Consider the following 22,476-nt stretch of genomic DNA (forward strand, 5'->3'; position numbering starts at 1 on the left):
GCTTATGGCAAATACAACACAGATGAGGTTCTTCATCAAGAAATCAGAACCTAATTCAATAAAATCTACTCATGCAATTCAAAAACCGTCTTCTCTAAGGATCAGGATGCCCAGGGGCTACAAGACAAGCCCATCCAAGTAGTGTTCATGATACTCTGGTTTCTCTTCAGAGCATATAAATCTTTTGCCTTTTATCAAAAAGTGTTCATGGCATGTGCACTCTCCTGAAACATTCACTTCTGAGAATATGTACAAAATAAGGGTGGAGTTGGATGCAGTGAAAAACCTCAGATAAGTCACAGAAAACCAAAACTGGTTTTTAAGGATCTCAAGCTCAGCAGCAAGATACACACAGAGGTCTTATAATACTTTGGATGGAACAGGGGAATTCTCTTTATATTGAAAACACTATTCTGAGCTATTCAGGCACAGAGACTGTACATTTTGGCAGGGAACACTGATCTGGGTTTTAAAGCCAGAATTATAAGCTCAAAATGAGAGAAAAGATGAACAAGGGATGTCAGAAATAGAATTTTTTTATTCTTCTTATTTTCACCAAAATAACAATTATCCATTTCAACAGTGATTTTTTTTGTGTGTACCAAATGGATTACTCAGGAACTTTTCATTTTAGTTTGCTGAGAATAACTATAACAATTGTTCAAATTAAGAGTACAGAGTTTACAATTGGATAAACTTGGGAAAGAATCAAAGAAAAGCCTACTGCTCTGGGCTGGGAGTACTTTATGTGCTAACTGTCACTTGTAGTCCCAGGGCCCCAAGCCAAAGTCCATGTGGCCAGGAACTCCTTGGGCTGGGCTTGGGACCTACAGGGTAATGGCATCTTGTTTCAGTTCCCCAGCTTTGTTATGGTCTGCAAATCTCTCTCTAACAACTCTAAACCAGAGGCAAATCCTGAATTGAACCATCTGATTAAGTAAGTTGTTGCCTTATAATTCATTCATGATGACCAAGGGTTCAGGGGAATGGAGGGGATGATGTTGGCTGTCTGCATATATGGGGCTCCAAAAGAGAGTTTCAAGTGATTAATGTTAGAAGAAAACCCAACACACAGAAGAGGGAAGCTCATAGACATAAACAGTAAAAGGGATTTCAGAGGATCTGGATTGAGTCACAGTGCAATCAACTGTGCGTTTAACTTTATAGACAATAGACTTTGAAAAATGAATATTAAAATCCCAGAGCTCTGGAAAGGTCAGCCCTAAATTAATTCTAATATTGATTAGCCATGAGACTCTGTAACTTTGGACAAGTCATTTCACACACCTGAAGCATAAACTATTTTTTTTAATGGAGGAATAATAGATTAGGTTACAATAATAATTGACATTTATTGGTACATTTACATTGTGCCAGGTGCTAAGGTATTCACTTGCATGATCTCACTGTATATTGAGTGGTATTTTCCCCATTTCATAGATCACATAGCTAGTGTTTGAAGCATGGTTCAACACCAAATATCTCTGCTTCAAAGCTGTCCCATTACTGCTTCTCAGAGGGAATTTATGCCATTTATAATTCTAGAACTCAACTATTTAACCTCGTGGTCTATAAGTTCACAATTCACGACTCCTGGGGGCACAGATTACCATCTGCATACTCCACCCAGAATTTTGCACAACTAATATACTACATACAACCCTGATGAAAAAAATTAAGATAAATCCTCTTGTGTCAATTCTTCGTGATATAATTGATTAGTGTTTAATTCCAACTATTGTTGATACCTTAGTTGCAGGGATTAGCTTAAAAAAAGATAACTGGGATGTCAGGACCTAATGATTATAGTAAGAGCTATACTTTTGCTAAATAAATAAATGAAACTAAAAATTTAAAGTCCTTTCTTTCCTACTTCATGTTACTTAGAAGTTGCTGGCTGGCTAAGTAACTCTTAGTATATCTTTCAAATCCATAGTTCCCCCTACTTTTCCAAAAACAAAAGACTTAAGACTATCCTGAGTACACACATCACCTTAAAACTCTGTGCTATTTATGATACAGGAGAGGTGCTTTTCCACCTCATATACCACATCTATGTTTTAAGTACCAGCTATCACTTTGACTTAGATTAAGGGCCTGAAAAATAGCACAAAATTAGAGTTCTGTAGAAGTTCTTATCAGATAGAATTTACTTTATCACTGGAGCTCAAAACACCTTTACATGAATATCTATTCCCTCTATGGCTGGTACTTATCTCCATTATAAAGATGACAAAGAAGACATACAAATGGCCATCAGACTCATGAAAAAATGCTCAACATCACTTGGAATTGGGGAAACAGAAATCAAAACCACAATGATATACCACCTCACACCAGGCAGAATGGCTAAAATTAGCAAGTCAGGAAATAATGAATGTTGGCAAGGATGCAGAGAAAGGGGAACCCTCCTACATTGTTAGTGGGAATGCAAGCTGGTCCAACCACTCTGGAAAACAGTATGGAAGTCTGTCACAAAGTTAAAAATAGAGCTACCTAACAACCAGCAATTACACTACTAGGTTTTTACCCCAAAGATACAAATTTATTGATTTGAAGGGTACCCACACCCCAGTGTTTATAGCAGCAATATCCATAATAGCCAAACTATGGAAAGAGCTGAGACATTCATCAACAGATGAATGGATAAAGAAGATGTGAGTGTGTATGTGTGTGTGTGTATATATATATATATATATAGTGTGTGTGTGTGTATATGATATATATGATACATATGACATTCATCAATAGACGAATGGATAAAGAAGATGTGATGAATGGATAAAGAAGATATATATATATTTATCATATATGATATATATGATACATATGTGTATACACACACACACAATGGAATATACTCAGCCATCAGAAAGGAGGACTACTTACCATTTACATTGACATAAATGGAATTGGAGGGTACTATGCTGAGTGAAATAAGTTAGCCAGAGAAAGACAATTATCATATGGTTTCATTCATATAAGGAATATAAGAAACAGCACAGAGGCTCAAAGGGGAAGGGAAGGAAAATGGAATGGGAAGAAATCAGAGAGGGAGACAAACCATGAGCAAAATGGAGAGTTTCTTAACTATGGGAAAGAAACTGATGATTGCTGGAGCAGAAGTGGATGGGGGTATGGGGTAACTGGCTGATGGGCATTAAGGAGGGCAAATGATGTGATGAGTACTGGGTGTTATATACAACTGATGAATTACTGAGCTCTACATCTGAAACTAATGATGTATTATATGCTGGCAAATTATATTTAAGTAAAAAATTAGAAAGAAAAAAAAAGGATTATCAAGTTATCATTATTGTTTACATGAATACATCAATATCCCCCTTGAAAATAAAGCTCCTTGAGGGCAAAGCCTAAGAAGGACTTGGCAAAGCAAAATCTTAGCCCAACCCACAGATGTATGGTCCAATCACAACTCCACAAGACCTCAGCTGTCAGTCAGGGAGGGAGTAAGTCACAAATCTTAGCAAGATATGTAATGATCTAGAGCCTGAGAATCTTGAGATCAAGGTTTGCCACCAATTAGCTGTATAACTTTAGTTTCTGTAAGTGTTTTAAGAAAAAAAAATAGGCAAGAGACATTGAGATATTATAAAATCAAATAAAAATAGGAAATTCTACATTAAAGCAAAATTAACTGTTTTCTTCCATTTTAGGACTCCTCAGGGACTACAATATGTGAACGTGCATTGTGGATTTCCAGGAGGAAAAAAAGAGTTCCATGATTTGCAAACATTTAACCTTGAAAGCCTACTCTCAAATATCACTTCTCAAAACTAGTATTCTATTGTACACAATTTAAGAACTGTTACACTAGAAGATTCCCAAAGCCCTTCGAGCAGTAATATTCTGAAATTTTGCCCTATGAGTCTCTTCTCTCCTCTAATCCTATTGAGGACCTCCATTCAAGATTCTACATATTTAAATCCTTTGTAAACTTCAAAATACCAAATTAATTGTTAGCTACTACATACAAGTGCAAGACCTAGGGGAAATGGAACAAAGTCTTCTCTCATCGCATTTTTTTCTCTTAAGATATCCTGAGACCATGGACAGCAAACAATCTCCAATATAAAAATCTCTGCTCTGACTTTCTAATTTATTTAAGAATATTTGTGTATGTGTGTGTGTGTGTGTGTGTGTGTGTAATGACACACTTAGAAAATAAGTTCTAGACCTCTGGCACCATTTTGTTTAAAAAAATAACAAAATCCTTTGTTTTGTGTTAATGGTGTTGTAACTAATTAAGGGGGAAATCAGCTGCCAGATTACATGAAAAGACAAGACCTCATTCCACTGACATCTTTTTGCATCCACGAGAAGCAAGCTGATGGTCTGCTGCCTGTGTGGTGTTCAGCTTAGCCTCCGCCGACTGGGACTCATTAGCCAAGGGTAACAAATATGCAACCAATGCTTTTTCCAGATACTCCACTACAACACAAGTACCACGGTGTCCATCCCTTGCCTTAAAAGCCTGGGTCTGAGCCACTCAAGATGCTCCCTCCAGCTCAACTTAAAGCACGGGATTTCCATTAGATGAAGTTCCTTGCATCCAAGCAAGTGCTGCTGCAGTGTTAAGTGTTACTCCCTTCTTTGTGGAAAGGTGGAAAGGGAGATGAACATACTAACAAACTGCCACTTTAACTTCCTAATTGTAAGGTTTAATAAACTAGTTCATGTTCAACTTTAATTTTTTGAGGCCAAGTCTATACATAGTCCAAGTGGTTTGGGGAATTAAATAAGTATTACAAATGCTTGTTCTCTGAAAGGGAGTTTGTCCTGTTGTGTGATTTGAGAAACTTATTCACAAGGAACATTTACAAGAAGTGTCTCAAAGATGGTTTTGCCTTGTGGGTTCCAGAATAATGGGATGTCCATGCAGATATTAGAGGCCTGAATGAACACACAAAACCACATGCAGCCCAAGAGCATGGTCTAAGTTTTACCACTCTGGAACAAAGTTACCAGCAGGCATAGGACTAAGCTGGTCAAGGGAGCTTCCCACCATGTGGGATGCCCTCCCCAGATTTCCCGACTTCACACTGTGACTTGTCCTTTAGGTCAGAGAGGAATAACAGCTCTACTCTCTCTAGATGACTACTGTTAAAATCTACCAGTGTTTCCTACCACACGTTTACTTATCAGATGAGACCACAATCCTTGAAAGAACTGAGAAAATGAGACCATGTTTAAGGAACAGGACCACAGGGAGTCTGATGGGATCTCGACAGGATGTAGGAGACAGAATGGCAGAATCTATACCTAAGAACTACCCACAGGACATTCACATTCCAAGAGGCTTGACCAACCAGAGCTAGAGGGGAGGAGTTAGAGAATTATGTCAGGAAAGAATTCAGAAAGGGAGATTAGAGGATAAATATGGCAAGCCAATTTTACTAACTAGTAATAAGAGCACCCCACTATGCTCTCCCAGCAAGCCTGGCCCGGGCTCCCAACATGTTCTACTGAGTTTTTCTAATCAACAAGTTATCTATACTCTCAAAATAAGAAACAAAACAAAGAAAACACCAAAAAGAATGAACCTAAATCACTTTAACAGTTTAGCACTTCCATTTAGCTTGGAGCAAGACTTAATGAGATTTTTAAAGAGACAGACAAAAACATGTGGGTGGGTGTGTGGGTGTGGGTGTGTGTGTGTGTGTTTCTCAGGATCTAGAGCTCCAATACACCAGAGCTTCAGCCAGTCCAATTCAAGGAGAAATTCATTCACCAGGGATAATGACTTAGTTGGGCCCTAAAAAAATAAAGATGGGCAATATAAACAGGACTACCCTACTGCATTTGGCTGAGAGGTGAAAATTAAAAGTGACAATTCAAGTTGAGAAGATGTCTTTGCAAGAAATTGATCAAAAGGGCAAATATATTGAAGCCCCAGAAATTTCCGGTAAACTCGTTGAGAGGAAGGGAAATAAGTGAGATGAGTGGCTTTGTTTTCCTCCTACTAAGACTACCTTCTCAAATATCATCCACTCATCTTCAGTGGCAACTCCAAACCTTAACAGTTCTGTGGTTTTGCCACAAATTTTATTCTTGAGAAGCCAAGAGCTGCAGAAAACCTAACTACACGTTTGTCTTCTTTTTTTTTTCTTTTCTTCTGAGAGATCCTTGAAATTTCCCTTTACGGAAATTTTCCAAGGATAAACAAGGCAAAGTAGGTGTTTAAAAAAACTCAGACTTCCCAAATCCAGGATATTCAGCTTGAACTTCAGTTGAAGTTCAATACATACATACATGCAATAAATTAAGAGTCTTTACTACTAGATTGACAGAAACCTTAAGGGAATCCAAATGCGTCACCTTAGAGAAAAACCCAAGGCTACTTAAATAAACCTCATTTTAATGAACCACAGCATAGCTGATTACTGATGCACCCTCAGAACTCCATATTTATATTCCTGTCTGCTAGTAGAATAGGTGGCTGGGCTTTTGTTTTGCTTTATCCAAGTGGAATGCATTTCTCTGGGAGCACAGTGTATCAGACCTGGGTCTGGATGGAACCCAAGGAATGTAAGATCAGAGAATGTCTGAAGTTACCAGAGAATGGCCAACAGGCAATGAAGCTTTTGATTCTGTAAAATAAGAATTGGACTAGATGAACCCTAAGAGTCTTCCAGCTTGAACATTCTGTGACTGTATGTTTCCACCCCACATTCCATATTCATCGACAAACAAGGAAAATCTGATCTGGACTGGTGGTTTCTGAAACCTCACGATTCCACGAAGCACCAGAAAAATGTGGTCATACCAGACATATTTAATTTGTATGTATTTCATCATTGCTGAGCCCTCCCCGAACATACAGTTGGGGCTAGGGTTTAAGGGACTTTGAAAAAAAAAAAAATCACAGCAAGTTCTGGCTACTGGGTTTGTGTTATATTAACCTATGGGGGGAAAAAAAAACAATGAAGTTTCTGAGACATTCTTATAACAGGTGACTATAATCCTAAGGGTTACAATGAGCTCGCTAGTGGAAAACTCTGAGGAGAGGAAAGTTTTTGAGGAGAAAGGCTGAAAGAGAGCTCAGATGGTGTCTGAAAGTTTTGCCCAGCTATCCTTAGTGATACTTTTGGTTCAGACTCACTAGATATTAGGAAAAATAAAATGGCTTTGTTTATTAAAAATAAAATGTACTTGGATAATAAGTTATATACACTTTTTTAAAAAATTAGGCTTTCATTTACATCCAGTAAAATCTTTTTAGTATACTGTGAGTGGATAGACAGATGTCATGTGGAACTATGATGACAACCAAGTTATAAAGCAGTTCTGTCCTCCAAAAGCCCTCTCCCATGCCTCTGGATTAATCCCTCCCTCCTTGACCAACCACTGGCAACTATCTGCTCTCTGTCCTTACAGAGTTGCCTTTGAAAGAATGAAAGTAGTCTGTCTTTCTAACCTCGCTTCTTGCACTAGCACGGGTACATCTGAGATTGATTCATGCTGCTGCATGTAAAGCAGTTGATTCTTTCCTATTGATGTGTAGAATTCCATTGTATTTGTTATATACCACAGTTGAGAGCCATTTTTCAGTTGTTAGCAATTACAAATAAAACCACTGTAAATGTCCCCATGCAGATTTTTGTATGGATATGAGTTTTCGTTTCTGTTGATTAAGTACTTAGGGGGTAACATTGCCAGGTTTGTGTCCGAAGTGTATGTTTAACTTTATCAGAAACTACCACACTGCTTTCCAAACTAGCTGAACCACTTGGCATTCCTACCAGCACAGTACTAGAGCTCAAGTTTCTCTACATCCTTCCCATATGTGATATCACATATTTTCTTTAAGCATCTCTAATAAATGTACAGTGAAATCACACATGGTTTTTGTTTTGTTTTAAAAGATTTTATTTATTTATTTGACAGACAGAGATCACAAGGCAGAGAAGCAGGCAGTGGCGGTGGGGTGGCAGGCTCCTCACTGAGCAGAGAGCCCGATGCAGGGCTTGATCCCAGGACCCTGGGATCATGATCTGAGCAGAAAGCATAGGCTTTAACCCACTGAGCCACCCAGGCGCCCCTCACACATGGTTTTAATGTGCTTTTCCTTAATGATGAATAACACTGATTATCATTTCATATGCTTATTTGCCATCCATGTATTTCTTTGGTGAGCTGTCTTTTCAGATCTTTTGTTCACTTTTTACTAGGCTGTTTTCTTATTACTGCTTTTTCAGTGTTCTTTCATATTCTGGATAAAAGCCCGTTGTCAGATGTGTGATTTGACAACATGTTCTCCCAGGCTGTCTTTTCATTTTCCTGATAATGAATTTTGATGAGCTACAGGCCTACTTTGGAAGCCCACAATTTAGAGTTAAGAAGAGACAGAGAAAGCCCACATTTTTCATTCGATCTTCCTCGTTTCTGTTATGAATGTTCCCCAGAATGAAACTGTGCTATCAACACCAGCAGGAGGGAGGGGATTGAAACCTCCTTGTTTGAATAAATTTTAATAGAATATCTTGTTCCCTAAACAAGAACATATAATTCCATCAGAAGGAATCTCTTCTCTGTGGCTAAGAGAAATGCAAATGTGAAGTGAGCCAATGAGGAAATCACAAGACTAGTAGTGGAACTCGAGAACTGCATATCCACCAAATGCCTTAGATTCGAAACAGAGGAGATAAATACAGCATACAACAAAGGAGAGAAAAATGCACATCAATGCCCAGACTCTAGAAAAGGGAATATTGTGAGTTAAGGAGTTAGCATGGCTTCATTAATAGGTCAAAATAGATTAGTCTACGTTTTCTGCACTGGCAGGCCAAGAAAATATAGTAAATACAGAACATATAATTTCTACACTTTACAGGGAACCTCTAAAAAACTGACTTGATAATATGAAAAAATGTGAGTGAAATGATCAGGTCGTTGCATCTGTAATTTTAGAAAGAAATACATTCAATGGGTGATTTGCCAGTGGGTCAGTGGGCAACCTAGACAGAGGCTGCCTTGGCTCTCTCATACTAAATAATTTCATCTATGACTTATATAAAAATATAGGAAGTGGGGATGCCAAATGTGCATAATGATGGAAAGGATTATAAATTCAGAAATGATTATGAATGATTTAGGACCTAATAAAAACTAAAAACATCTTTCCAAGTCAGAATAAATACAAGATGACTTTTTAATTTGCTATTTGTAAATATTATTAAATGATCACAGGAAGTCTAGTTAACCTACATAGTCCATTGCCGCATATATGTTATAGAATTTGGTGGGGGAGAAGAGATAAGAAATTTTAAGATTTAGTCTCTTAGCAACTTTCAAATATGCATATAGCATTATTAACTATAGTTACCATGCTGTGCATTACATCCCAATGACTTATTTCATAACTGGAAGTTTGTATCTTTTGACTCCTTTCAACTATTCTGTCCACTACTCATTTCCACCTCTGGCAATCAATACTCTGTTCTCTGGATCTATGATATTGTTTTTTTAAGATTCCACATAAAAATGTAATCATATGGTATTTCTTTTCTCTGACTTATTTCACTTAGCATAATTCCCTCAAGGTCCATGCATGTTGTTGCAAATGGAAAGATTTCATTTTTTATGGTTGACTAATATTTCACTCTGTGTATATACTATATCTTCTTTATCCATTCATTTGTTCTTGGACATGTAGCAATCATTTCTGTATCTTGGCTATTGTAAATAATGCTGCAATAAACACAAGGGTGTATATAACTTTTCAAGTTTTTGTTTTCATTTTCTTCAGATAAACACCTAGTACTGGAAAGGCTGGGAAATTTAGTAGTTCTATTTTCAAATTTTGAGGAACCTCCATACTGTATTCCATACTGCCTGCACCAATTTACAATCCCACCAAATGCATGTGAGTTTTTTCTTCACATCTTCAGAACACTTATTTCTTGTCTTTTTGATTTTAGTCATTCTGACAGGAATGAGGTAATATCTCATTGTTGGTTTGATTTGCATTTCCCCCATAATCACTGATGTTAAGCATCTTTTCTCATTCCTACTGGTTACTGGCATATCTTTCTGAGAAAAATGTTATTCAGAACTGTTTCCCATTTGTTTTAATAAGATTTTTTTGCTATTGAGTTGTATGAGTTCTCTATATATTTTGAATATTAACCACTTACCAGATACATAATTTGCAAATATTTTCTACCATTCAGTAGGTTGCCTTTTCATTTTTTTGATGGTTCCTTTGCTGTAAGGAGGCTTTTTTAATTTAATGTTCTCCCACTTGTTTATCTTTGGTTTTGTTACCTTTGCTTTTGGTGTCAATCCAAAAAAATCATCACCAAAATGAATGTCAAAATGCTTATAGCTTATATTTTCTTCTAGAAGTTTTAAACGGTGGTCCAATTTCTTTATTTTGCACGTGGCTGTCCTCTTTTGCCAACACTATTTACTAAAGATACTATCCTTCCCTTCCCCACCCCCCATTTCATATTCTTGATTTCATTATAAATAATTGACATATATGAACGGGTTTATTTCTGGGCTTTCTATTCTGTTTCACTGACTTACATGGCGGTTTATATGGCAATACCGGACTGTTTTGATTGCTATAGCTTTGTAACAGAGTTTGTAATTAGAGAGCATGGTGCCTCCAGCTTTGTTCTTTGTCAAGATTGCTTTGGTTATTCAGAGTCTTTGTGGTTCCATACAAATAAGCTTTCATCTTCTCACCAATGAATATGTTAGCTGTTGTTCTGTCGTATATGGCCTTTATTATGTTGAGGTATGTTCCCTCTCTACCCACTTTGTTGAGAGTTTTCATCACAAGTGATATTGAATTTTGTGAAATGCTTTTTCTACATCTATTGAGATGATCATATGATTTTTACCTTTCATTTTGTTCACTTGAGGTATCATGTTGACTGATTTGCAGATGATGAACCATTCTTACATCCCTAGAATAAATTCCACTTGGTCATGGCTCATGATCCTTTTAATATATTGAATTTGATTTGCTAACTGTTTTGTTGAAAATGTTTATATCTATGTTCAAGATATTGGCCTGTAATTTTATATTCTTGTGGTATCCTTGCATAGTTTTGGTATCATGGTACCATTGGTATCATGAAAAGACTTTGGAAGTGTCCTCTCTTCTTCTGTTCTTTGTAAGAATTGAAGGATTGGCATTAATTCTTCTTTGGAAGTTTGGTAGAATTCACCAATGAAGCTATCTGTTCTGGACTTTCATTTGTAGGATGATTTTTTAATTAAATTTTATTCAATCTTCTTTACTAGTAAGCAATGTATTCAGATTTTCCGTTTCTTTATGATTCAGTTTTGGAAGGTTGTATGTTTCGGGAATTTGTCCATTTTTATTCTAGGTTGCCCAATTTGTTGTCATATAATTGTTCATAGTATCCATAAAATGCAAAAAATATATACTTTTGTGTTTCTGCATTATCAGTATACCTACTGTCCCATTTCTGATTTTATTTGAGGTCTGTCTTTTTTTTCTTAATGAGTCTAGCTAAATATTCGTCAATTTTACCTATTCAAAGAACCAGGCCTTAGTTACATGGAGCTTTTCTATTATTCTCTATTTTCTTTTTTTCTGTCCTATTCTTTGTAATTAACTTTTTCTATTAACTTCAGGCCTTGTTTGTTCATATTTTCCAGTTCTTTGACATATAAGTTTAGTTGCTTATTTGAGACTCTTCATGTTTCTTGAGGAAGTCATTTTTCCTCTAAACTTCCCACTTAAGAACTGCTTTTGCTGCATCCCACTTTTTTTTGGTATGTTGTTTTTCCATTTTTGTCTCAAGAGATTTTTCTTTATTTCATTTTTGATTTTTCATTGACCCATTAGTTGTTCAATAGCATGTTGGTCTACACATACTTGTGAATTTTTAGTTCTCTTTTTAAAATTTATTTCTAATTTCATAGCTTTTTAGTCAGAAAACATGCTTGATATGAATTGGATCTTCTTAAATTGGTTAAGAACTGTTCTGTGGCCTAACATGTAATCTATCCTGGAGAACGTTCCATACACACTTGAGAAGGATGTGTATTCTTTTGCTTTTGGATGGAATGTTCTGGATATATCTGCTTTGTCTCTCAGATCTAACATGACATTTAAAGCTGATATTTCCTTCTATATGTCTGTCTGGATGATCTACCCATTGATGTAAGTTGGGTGTTATGATCCCTAATTATTTTTTACTGTCAATTTCTCCCTTTAGGTCTGTCTTTATTTGCACTATATTTTTAGGTGCTCCTATATTGGGTGGATAAATATATACAAATGTTCTATCTTTAATCTGTAATATTTTCTTCTCTGTTTCATATTGCAGTCTGTTTTGAAACTATTTGTCTGATATAATAATTATCTTGGCTTTCTTTTTGTTTCCATTTTCATGGTATATGTTTGTACATCCCTTTACTTTCAGTCAGTGTATGTCCTTAAATCTGAAACCTCTTGTAGGCAGCCTATGGACAGCTCCTATTTGGGTTTTGTTTTGTTTTGATTTTTATCCATTTAGACCCTCTATGTCTTTTGATTATGGAATATTTTGACATTTAAATTAATTATCAATAGGTATGTATTTATTGACATATTGTTAATGGTTTTCTCACTATTTTGTAGCTCCTTTGTTCCTTTCTTCATCTCTTGCCCCCTTTCTTTGTGTTCTGATGACTGGCTTCCTTTAGTGGTATGCTTCCTCATTATCTTTCATATATTTACCACAGATTGTTGCTTATTGGTTCCATGAGGGTTACAAATAACAACTTCTAGCTATAGCATTATATTTTAAGTTGATAACAACTTAAATTCAAATATATTCTAAGGATCTATACTTTTATTCCCCCTATGTTAATGTTTTTGATGTCACATTTTATTTCTTTTTATCTTTTTTAACAAGATTTTATTTTTAAGTAATCTCTACACCTAACATGGGGCTCAAACTTACAACCCCAAGATCAAGGGTTGCCTGCTCTCCCAACTGAAACAGCCAGACACTTGTCTTTTTGTGTTTATCTTTTAACTAATTATTGTAGTCAGTTTATTTTATGGCTGTTGTCTTTTAACCTTCATACTAGCTCTATAGGTAATTAAGCCACTACTTTTACTATATATTTATTTATTTATATGTGTGTGTGTGTGTGTGTGTGTGTGTGTTTATTACATATATATTTCTACAGTGATTGAAGAACCAGACTTACTCAAGATAACTCCAAAGGGATTATAACTTCAAGGAAACTACAGAACTAAGACCAACAGGACAAGTCCTGATAGGAAAAAATTTCTGACACCTGCTCAAATATGGAATATATTGTTTTTTAAAGTTAGTAATTTCCTTTCCTTAAAAGAAAGCATTCAGATTATCTCTTATAAAGAATGTATATAAAGGATATTTTAAAATGCAATGAGTATAAGTATAAAATAACTGAAGGTCTTATCCAATCTAATGAGTATATTTTTCAGTAATCATGTGATATTTGTTTGAAGTTTCATTTTTCTGAAACTCTGAAAAAAAAGGGAGGGATTAACAAATATGCAGAAGGAAATAGGACCAGTAACTACAAAAGAATATTTGGAATCAGTTTGGTAATGTTTCCAAGAAGTTGCATTTGAACGGTTTGGGTTGTTTTTGAATTTTGTGTCAAACTGAAAATTAGATTTTAAGATTTTATGAGTTGCAGACATATTAAAGTTTTTACATTGTTTCTTACACTTGACATTTATAAGAATCATAGGCAACTGAAATGAAAGTAATAAACAAATATAATGTGAAGTAAGGCAAGATTTTTTTTGATATAGTGGAAACCTTTTGGAGTTTCAGTGAAATTAAAGAGAAAAAAGAATATTTGGAAAGGTAATAAAAAGCTTATACTGTATGGTGGGCTCAGTATTGACAAACATAGTAATAATTCCCAGGATAATCAGTGGGGAATTAAGATGAACAATAATTGTCTTTAATTATATAATAGGATGCATACAATTAAGATAATAAACTTAAATAGCAAAGGAAAATTTATGGGGATATAACTGAGCAACAGAAACACATAGAACTGCCTGGTAAGGAAATTAAAAACCATCAAAATCTCAACCATAACAATCATTTGCCTTCTCTAAAAGAGGCAAGCACTAAGTACTGTCAGGAAATCATCCCAGAATCAGTTTACTCTGGTTTTGTAGAGTTCAATCAATTAAATGGCTAAAAACAATCAATTCAGAAGCTAAGAAGTTCACATATTCTGGGGAGGAAATAACAGTGCCAGATACAAAGAGAAGATAATTGAAAAGGTGAATTAAAATTTTCCAGGCTTTATCTATGATTCTTGGCAACATAATCAACATCATTTAATACAATAGCAAGTTGTGTGATGTAACAAACACATACATACATATACATATGTCTATATTATAAACATGTATTATACATATACATATACAAATAGTTTTTTCCTGTCATTCCCTTTTCCTTTCCACTCATCACTCAAGTCTACACTTGAATAAAATATGGGAATAAAAATAGAGAACTTGCTCATATACATGAACATTTTAAGTAATAGGGTTCATTTATCAGTTTTTAGAGTTTAAATAATGTCATGACTAGGATTTTGTAGTCATGCAGGCTACAACATCAATGGTTCCCTATCCAGCAAGGGGAGAAGGAAGAATGGGAGACCCTTAGGTATCCATCACAATGGTAAATGAAAGAAGAGAAGTGGGGCAAGAAAGAAAGGGCCCAAGGTGAAGTTGTTAGAAAACACCTTTGACAAACTCTACTTTTCTTCCCACTTTTGCTTCAACAGATCCTGGTTTTCATAATGATCATTCCCAAGTCATCTATCACAATGCAACATGGTAGAGGTGATCTTACTTTAAAAAAAAAAATCAAAATAAATTTTAAAAAACCTTTAAACAATGGTTTGAGCTCCTCACTTCAGGTGGTCTTAAGGCACATACTAAAGAAATTCCCTCCTGTTGGATAATTCTTTTGTTTTTAAGAAAACCGCCAAAATTGCCTATTCATCAAAGTACCTGCTATATTATAGAAGTGATTTTGTGTGGCTTTGTATAAAAGATTCTCACAAATAATACCTTCTCCATTAAGCCTTCTCTGATCCCCCAAATCTGCTCCCCAGTCATCACTGTTCATGTTCCTTTATGGCTCTGTAAGTCCCTCTCTTAGCACTTCCTTAAATCTAATGAATCATTTAGATTCATTACCCCAGTTAGATAGCAAACTTTTACATTCTCAACATCTAGCCCAACACTTGGCACAATGATGACATTTGATAACCCTCTGATATATGAATGACCAAATATCAAAAAACTTTTTACATTCTAAGTGCCTGTTCCTTGATTTTCTCCTTAGACCATGAAAGCTCATTGACAAATACATTTAATTTTAGGATAAGACTGCCCAGCAGTGACATTTTCTTCAAAGTATCTCCCTTGGAATCTATGGAATTATTTTCCCTCATAACTTAGAAATTTTAAAATCTGTTAACTAACCCTTAACAAATAATAGATGGTAGTCCCGCACCACCAGGAAGATAGATTAGATAACTTATTTAGAGTTTTTCTTCACAAACCATTTCAGAAGCATTAACAAATAAATATTATACTAACTGGCAATTTAGGAGGCAGTTATAATGTCTTCTTTGTCATCACTGCCTTCATTTCATTCTTGTAAAAATGTCAGTGTGTTTGGGGAGGTCCCAGGGAAATGAATCAAACTTTTAAAATCAGAACAACTGACTCCACATCCTCTTAGTCTGCAGACCAACATAGAAACCATTTCCCTCCTGCAAAGGAGCCTACCTTTGCCAAGCCAAACAGCAGGCACAAAAGCAAATGGAGCGGGTTCCCTGGCTTGGCCTCCTACCTTTGATTGGCAATAGACGTTTTCTCCCTCCTTCTTATGCCTTTTACAGGATGCTCAATGATCACCCCTGGAAATTCCAAGTTCTTTGACAAGTGCTCATGGGGGCCAGATGGATTTCTCTAGAAGGGTTTAAATTTCTCCACCCTATCACCTAGTCATGAAGAAATTCAGAAGTTATGAAAGTTTTGGAATCAATGGCTTCTTTTTTATAAAAGAGAATATCTGACCATGTAACCACTGACCAAAATAGCATATACTTTAAGCACCAATGAATGTCAATGTTTACTTTGGGATAGTACTGGATATTTTAAGACCTTGTGGTAGGGCTGAAATGTGTTTGCAACAACTCAGATGTATCCTACACCTTTTGCTATTACCTATAACTTATCTTTCTATAGAACCCCTATTAAGGCAAGGAGAAAAGCCCCTACTCTTCAAAATTAAAATGATTTCCTTGGGTTAATTCAGTAAACTTTAAGTTTCTTACTTCTTTAGGGGTTCCATCAACCCACCTCTACCTTTCAAAAATGGCATCTGGGTACAGGAGAGGCTTCCATATCCTTCTTGCTCTTTTCTTCCCTCTCTAGTACATTGTCTTGCCCCTAGGAATGCTTCCTTGATATCTGTTGAGATTAAATTGATCCCTGGTATGGCATCAGTTTAGCAACTTTTGCTGATTTCTTGTCCTGATTCAATGCTTAGGTATCTCCTACCCAAAGTGTACAGAAGTACTTAGATCCCCTAAAGGCCATACCAAACCTACAGGTTACCAGCACATCAGGTCTAGCCTATCTGCCTTGACATAGAACTATTTAAAAATGCTTCCTGGATGGAACCATAATGCTTCAGCATTTGTAGAAAGAAAGAAATTATCTTAGGGACTGGCTTCAATATTGTCTAGAAATAAGGAGTAAGGCCCCTGCACAGGGAGTTTCCCAAAATTATCTACGAATTTCTGCTTCTCTCTTCTAGTTCTTGGGATTTTTCTCCAAAAGAATTAAACTAGGACAATAACACCTGACTTTTTTTTGTCTTCCTCCTGCTTCCCAGTCACCATGGGAAAATAAAACAAAACCAAAAACAAAACCTAAGTACCCTAATGGGGACTTTCCTTACAATGGACTCCAGCATTTCTATAAAATGACTTATAATAAAACTCTATGGGAGCACCTGGGTGGCTCATTTGGTTAAGTGTCTGACATTTGCTTTCACCAAAGGTCATGATCTTGGGGTTGTGAGATTGAGCCCTGCTTTAGGCTCCATGCTGAGAGGAGCCTCCTTAAGATTCTATCTCTCCCTGACCCTCTGCCCCTCCCACCACCACCACCTCCCCCCTACCCCACTATTGCACATGCATGGTCTCTTTGTAAAACAACAACAACAGCAACAAGTATGCAAAGCTTGGTTTTTTATATTTATAGTGAGGGAGAACAGTAAATTTAAAAAATTCTTTTCTTTAAAAAAAAATAGTCTATTACTTTGGACTTAAAATGTCATTTTAGAGGGGCACCTGAGTGGCTCAGTGGGTTAAAGCCTCTGCCTTTGGCTTAGGTCATGATCCCAGGGTTCTGGGATAGAGCCCCACGTTGGGCTCTCTGCTCTGTGGTGAGCCTGCTTCCTCTCTCTCTCTCTCTCTCTCTCTGTCTGCCTCTCTGCCTACTTGTGATTTCTCTCTATCTGTCAAATAAATAAAATCTTTAAAAAAAAAAAGTCATTTTAGAGACTCATTCCGAGGGGTGGGGGGAGAATTATGGTTTAATCTTACAGGAGGGCTTCAGGAAAAGATGGTTTAAAAAAGAATACAAAAAATAAACTCAAAATGGATTAAACACCTAAATGTGAGAGCTGAAACCATAAAAACCCTTGAAGAAAGCACAGGTAGTAATCTTTCTGACACTGGCTGTAGCAACATTTTTCTAATATGTCTTCTGAGACAAGGGAAACAAAAGCAAAAATAAAGTATAGGGACTACATCAAAAATAAAGGTTTCTCCACAGCATAGGAAATAATCAACAATATTAAAAGGCAACCAGCCTACTAAATGGAAGAAGATATTTGTAAATGACATATCTAATAAGGGGTTAGTATCCAAAATATATAAAGAACTGATACAACTCAATCCCCAAAAAACAAATAATCTAATTTAAAATGGGCAGAAGACATGAATAGACATTTCTCCAAAGAAGACATAAAGGTAGTCATCACACACATAAAAGATGTTCAACGTCACTCATCATCACGGAAATAGAAATCAAAACAACAATGAGATATCACCTCATACCTGTCAGAATAGTTAAAATTAAAAAGAAAAAAAAAAAGAACTAAGAAACAAGTGTTGACGAGAATGTGGATAAAAAAGGAATCCTCTTGCTCTGTTATTGGGAATGCTTATTGGTATAGCCACTGTGGAAAAGAGTATGGAAGTTCCTCAAAAAACTAAAAATTGAACCACCCTAAGGCCCAGTAATTGTACTACTGGGTATTTACCCCCAAAGCTCAAAAACACTAATTCAAAGTGATACATGCACCCCTATGTTCACTGCAGTATTATTTGGGTTACCCAAACTGTCAAAGCAGCCCAAGTGTTTGTTAATAGATGAATGGATAGAAAAGACATGGTACACACACACACACACGGAATATTATTCAGACATAAAAAAGAATGAAATCTTGCCATTTGCAACAACATAGATGAGCTAGAGAGTACAATGTTAAGTGAAAAAAGTCAGACAGAGAAAGATAAGTACCATATGATTCACTCACATGTGAAATTTAAGAAATAAAGCAAATAAGCAAAAGGAAAAAAAGAGACAAACCAAGAAACACACTCAATTATAGAGAACAAACTGATGATTACTAGAGGGGAGGTAGTGGGGGGTAGTGAGGGAAATAGGGGGTGGGGATTAAGAGCACACTTATCATGATGAAAAAAAAATAAAAAGAGAAGGAATGAAAAAATACCACTGTTACATATTTTCAAAATATTGACACACTTTTAGATGTCTTCCCAATAAAATAAGAAACCACCAAAGTTTTATATTAAACCACACCTTCATTCTCTACAATGTAGTCTGCTCTAGAGAGTTGATAAATATAAATAATTTCCCTAAAAGCATTTGGATGTGATGTTCTAAAGTAAAACCTACAATTTAAGAAACAAACCCAACTAACATGTGTAGGGTCTGCCATAAGGCACTGGAGATAAAAATTTGAATAAAGATCATAGTCATAATCATAGCCATGTTCATGTATGTTCTCTGATATTATCTTATCCCTTTTCAAATATCCATCTAATTATCTCATACACACACACACAGATATCTATATCTGATAATAATTGCAAAGCAATAATATCCTGTTTTTTAATTCTTATGACAAACACTGTGAAGAGAAGAGGTAGCATTTATAACCTCATATATAGACAATAAAATTGAGATCCAATAAGTTTAGGCAATCTGCCTAAAGTCACCCAGCTTATGAGACTTATTAATAAGTTGAGACTTATTATTAAGTATCTCTCTTCATACTTAGTTTGCTATTTCTTCCACACACCATTGTGCATCTCCTTAGTGGGAAAATCTCCCCAAAGAAAGGTCTAATTTTCCCCTAAGGGATCAGGAAACACGCAGTTCAGAACTCCAGATAACTAAGCTGATGCTAGGATAGTTGGGAATTTAAAAAGATAAAGCTAGATATCCTCTTCTAGTATATTCTGCATACTGCTGCCTGCCAGGTTGGACACTTCTTCCCTAGTATTCTTTTTTACACTAATAGAACCTCTGAATTTTAGCTGGATGCCTGGCCTCTCCACTCCTGTTTTCTGCAGCAGACTTGGGGAAGTGGAGAAAAGCTGTCATTGATCATGTGGACTGTACCTAGGACAAGTTTTAGGGATGGTGAAGCATCATGATAGAAGGGTCATGGAGCTCTCACTCTGTGAAATCAACCTACCAGTAAAGATTGTTTTAAGCCTAGCCTGTCAATAGACTAAGAAATAAAATTTAATCTTCTTTAAGCCATTGTAATTGTTGGTTCTCTTCCACCAGCTAAATCTGCACTTTCACTAATATGCTTGTTTTCCAAAATCACTCTTTAGCATATGTTCATATTTAACCATTAACAGTTCCCTATTTCTTACAGAATGAAATCTGAACCTGGCATCCAAGGGCTTTTACAATTTGGCCCCCACTTACCTTCCCCACATTATTTTCACTATTTCTTTTCATTCCAGCCATATTGATGGACTCACTGTTTCTTGAACATTCTTCCACTATCCCTCCTCCTCAAAGGCTTTTCAAAGAACTCTAATTTCTAAAACTCACCTTATTCTTTCAATGCATTGTGTATAGCCTTTGAACCACAGTATCTTTATGCCTAGAAAATGCTTAATAAAGACTCTTGTTGAAAAAGAGAAGGCAGAGAAGGAGAGCTGAGGAAGGAGGAGGAAAAGTAGAAGGGGGAGTAGAACATAATAATAAAGAGGAGAAACAAAAACAATTAGAAATGGGTGAATCTTTTTTTTGTTAATGTCGATAGTAATGGAGGTGATTGGTTCACACCTGTAAAAACTATGAAAGCATGGAAGGAAACCCTGTGGCCATGACCATGTCTTGTACCTTTCATGAACTTTTTATTTGATTGTTTATTATTTATTCCTTGGGAAAACAATTAGGTGAATGAGAAACATTAAGAAATTGGTTTCCATTCATTTACAGAGCTATTTTCTCTTCATGCCGAGTAATTTGAATAAACCACAAATTAATTTTCTATCGATGGTGCCAAAATGTCTCAGAGCATTTTAGGATATTCAGAGTGGTTATTTGAAACTGTATTTATTTTTCAGGGCAGTCTTATTGAGAGTAAAAGCCCCAGCATATTGGTATATTTAAAAGGAATGCTATTCTGTTTTCACTTAGGACTCTGTGTTGTTTTCCCTGACATAAAATAACAGCTGTATCTAGGCAGCATCCTAAATAACCCCTATTATGAAGAAAAGTTTATATGAAATATTGAAAAGGAGAATATTGGTAAGGAGAACTAGCAGAAGCTTCCCATGAGAAAGAGTAAGTTCAATTAAAGGAAGACTTTGAAGTGATTGTTAACAAAATGCTATGAACTTCATCCACAGTGTAAATAAGACTGAACCTTTGCAATTTTTTTTCTAACTTCAAGTTTCCAAGTCCTTATCCCTAGATTTTATTTCTAAGTATTTTCAATGTTCTTGAAGAGTGTGAGTGTACCTTCATGGTGATTCTTATAGGGAAAGAAGTTTCCTCCCATAACCCCCAATAATGTCTCTCTCCTATGATAGCTGGAAGAATTAAGTACTATCTGTCTCTCTACATGAAGAACAGTTTCTCTTGTGAAGCACTGGACTGAAAGCAACTGCTTGTGCAGTCTCCTTTGTACCAGATTTAGCCCAAGGATAAATTTAGCCAGAAGATACTGTAAGCCAACTTGGGACAGAGCCAGGGAGATCCTCTTGCTCTCAGTGACCAGGAAATGCGCAAGCCCTCTAAACAGCAAGACTCAAACCATGCATCTTACTGTGTAGATAACAAAGTCTGTCACAATACCTTTAAATTAGGTTGCCTGCATTCCAAGTTTGCTCTAGATTTGTTTTCCAGGCCCACTACATTCTACCATGATTTACTGAGATATAAATCAGAGATACAAATACCTGACACTCCCTACTTCACAAGACTAAAATTATGATTCATGATTTAATACCAACAACTCTTGCTATGTTACACAGGATTCTTTTAGAATAACATCTTACATTTGTATCACATTCATTATTTTATAGTTTCACATTCATTTTTATAGTTTCACATTCATTATTTCAAAATGCAGTGTGTTATTCCTTTGTGATTGCCTGGTTAAACTTTTGGGAAATGTGTCATTTTGTGTTGCCAATATTTTTATTTAATACACATTTAATTGTACAAGCACTAATTGAGCACCTACTATCTTCCAAGCCTATGTCATACTCTAAACACATTTACTAAAGTTAACCAAACTATTTTTCCATTACAACCTTATATATGGATCCATTATATCATCAATCTCATGTCTACCTCATTAACAAACTATGCTTCCCTATATAACTTTCCAGTCAGAGAAAGGAGGTTAAGAACATTATCAAGATCAATTAAGCTTTGGATGACTTGTTTTTTGTTTTTGTTTTTTTTTTATATATATGGTTCTATAAACTGGGGTAAGTTTATAGGCTCTTTCTGCTTGAAGCAGCTACCCATTTCCAATCACCAAATACATCACAGAAGAGCTCTGATGTCATGTTCAACGTAGATTACCAAAAACTGTATTGCAATAAGGCAAAAGCAACATTGTTTTCTTTTACACAAGGAGTGTTTTCCTCTGATACTTTGGGTTTGCATAAATCTCTGGATGGTTCTCATGGCCGGAAGCTATCCTTACGTGCCCTCAGTTTTTGTAACTACTTGCTACCCACTGTTCTTGTTCCACAGTCACGCCTTCAGGTCTTTTAGCCAACTTTTGTCTCCCAGTTGACCCCTTCCCTGGAATACACCCTAGTCTCGTCTTTTGCTCCCAGATAATCTGCTCTTCTCCATAGACA

This window comes from Neovison vison, chromosome 6, assembly GCF_020171115.1.
Source record: "Neovison vison isolate M4711 chromosome 6, ASM_NN_V1, whole genome shotgun sequence".
In the NCBI taxonomy this organism is placed as follows: domain Eukaryota; kingdom Metazoa; phylum Chordata; class Mammalia; order Carnivora; family Mustelidae; genus Neogale; species Neogale vison.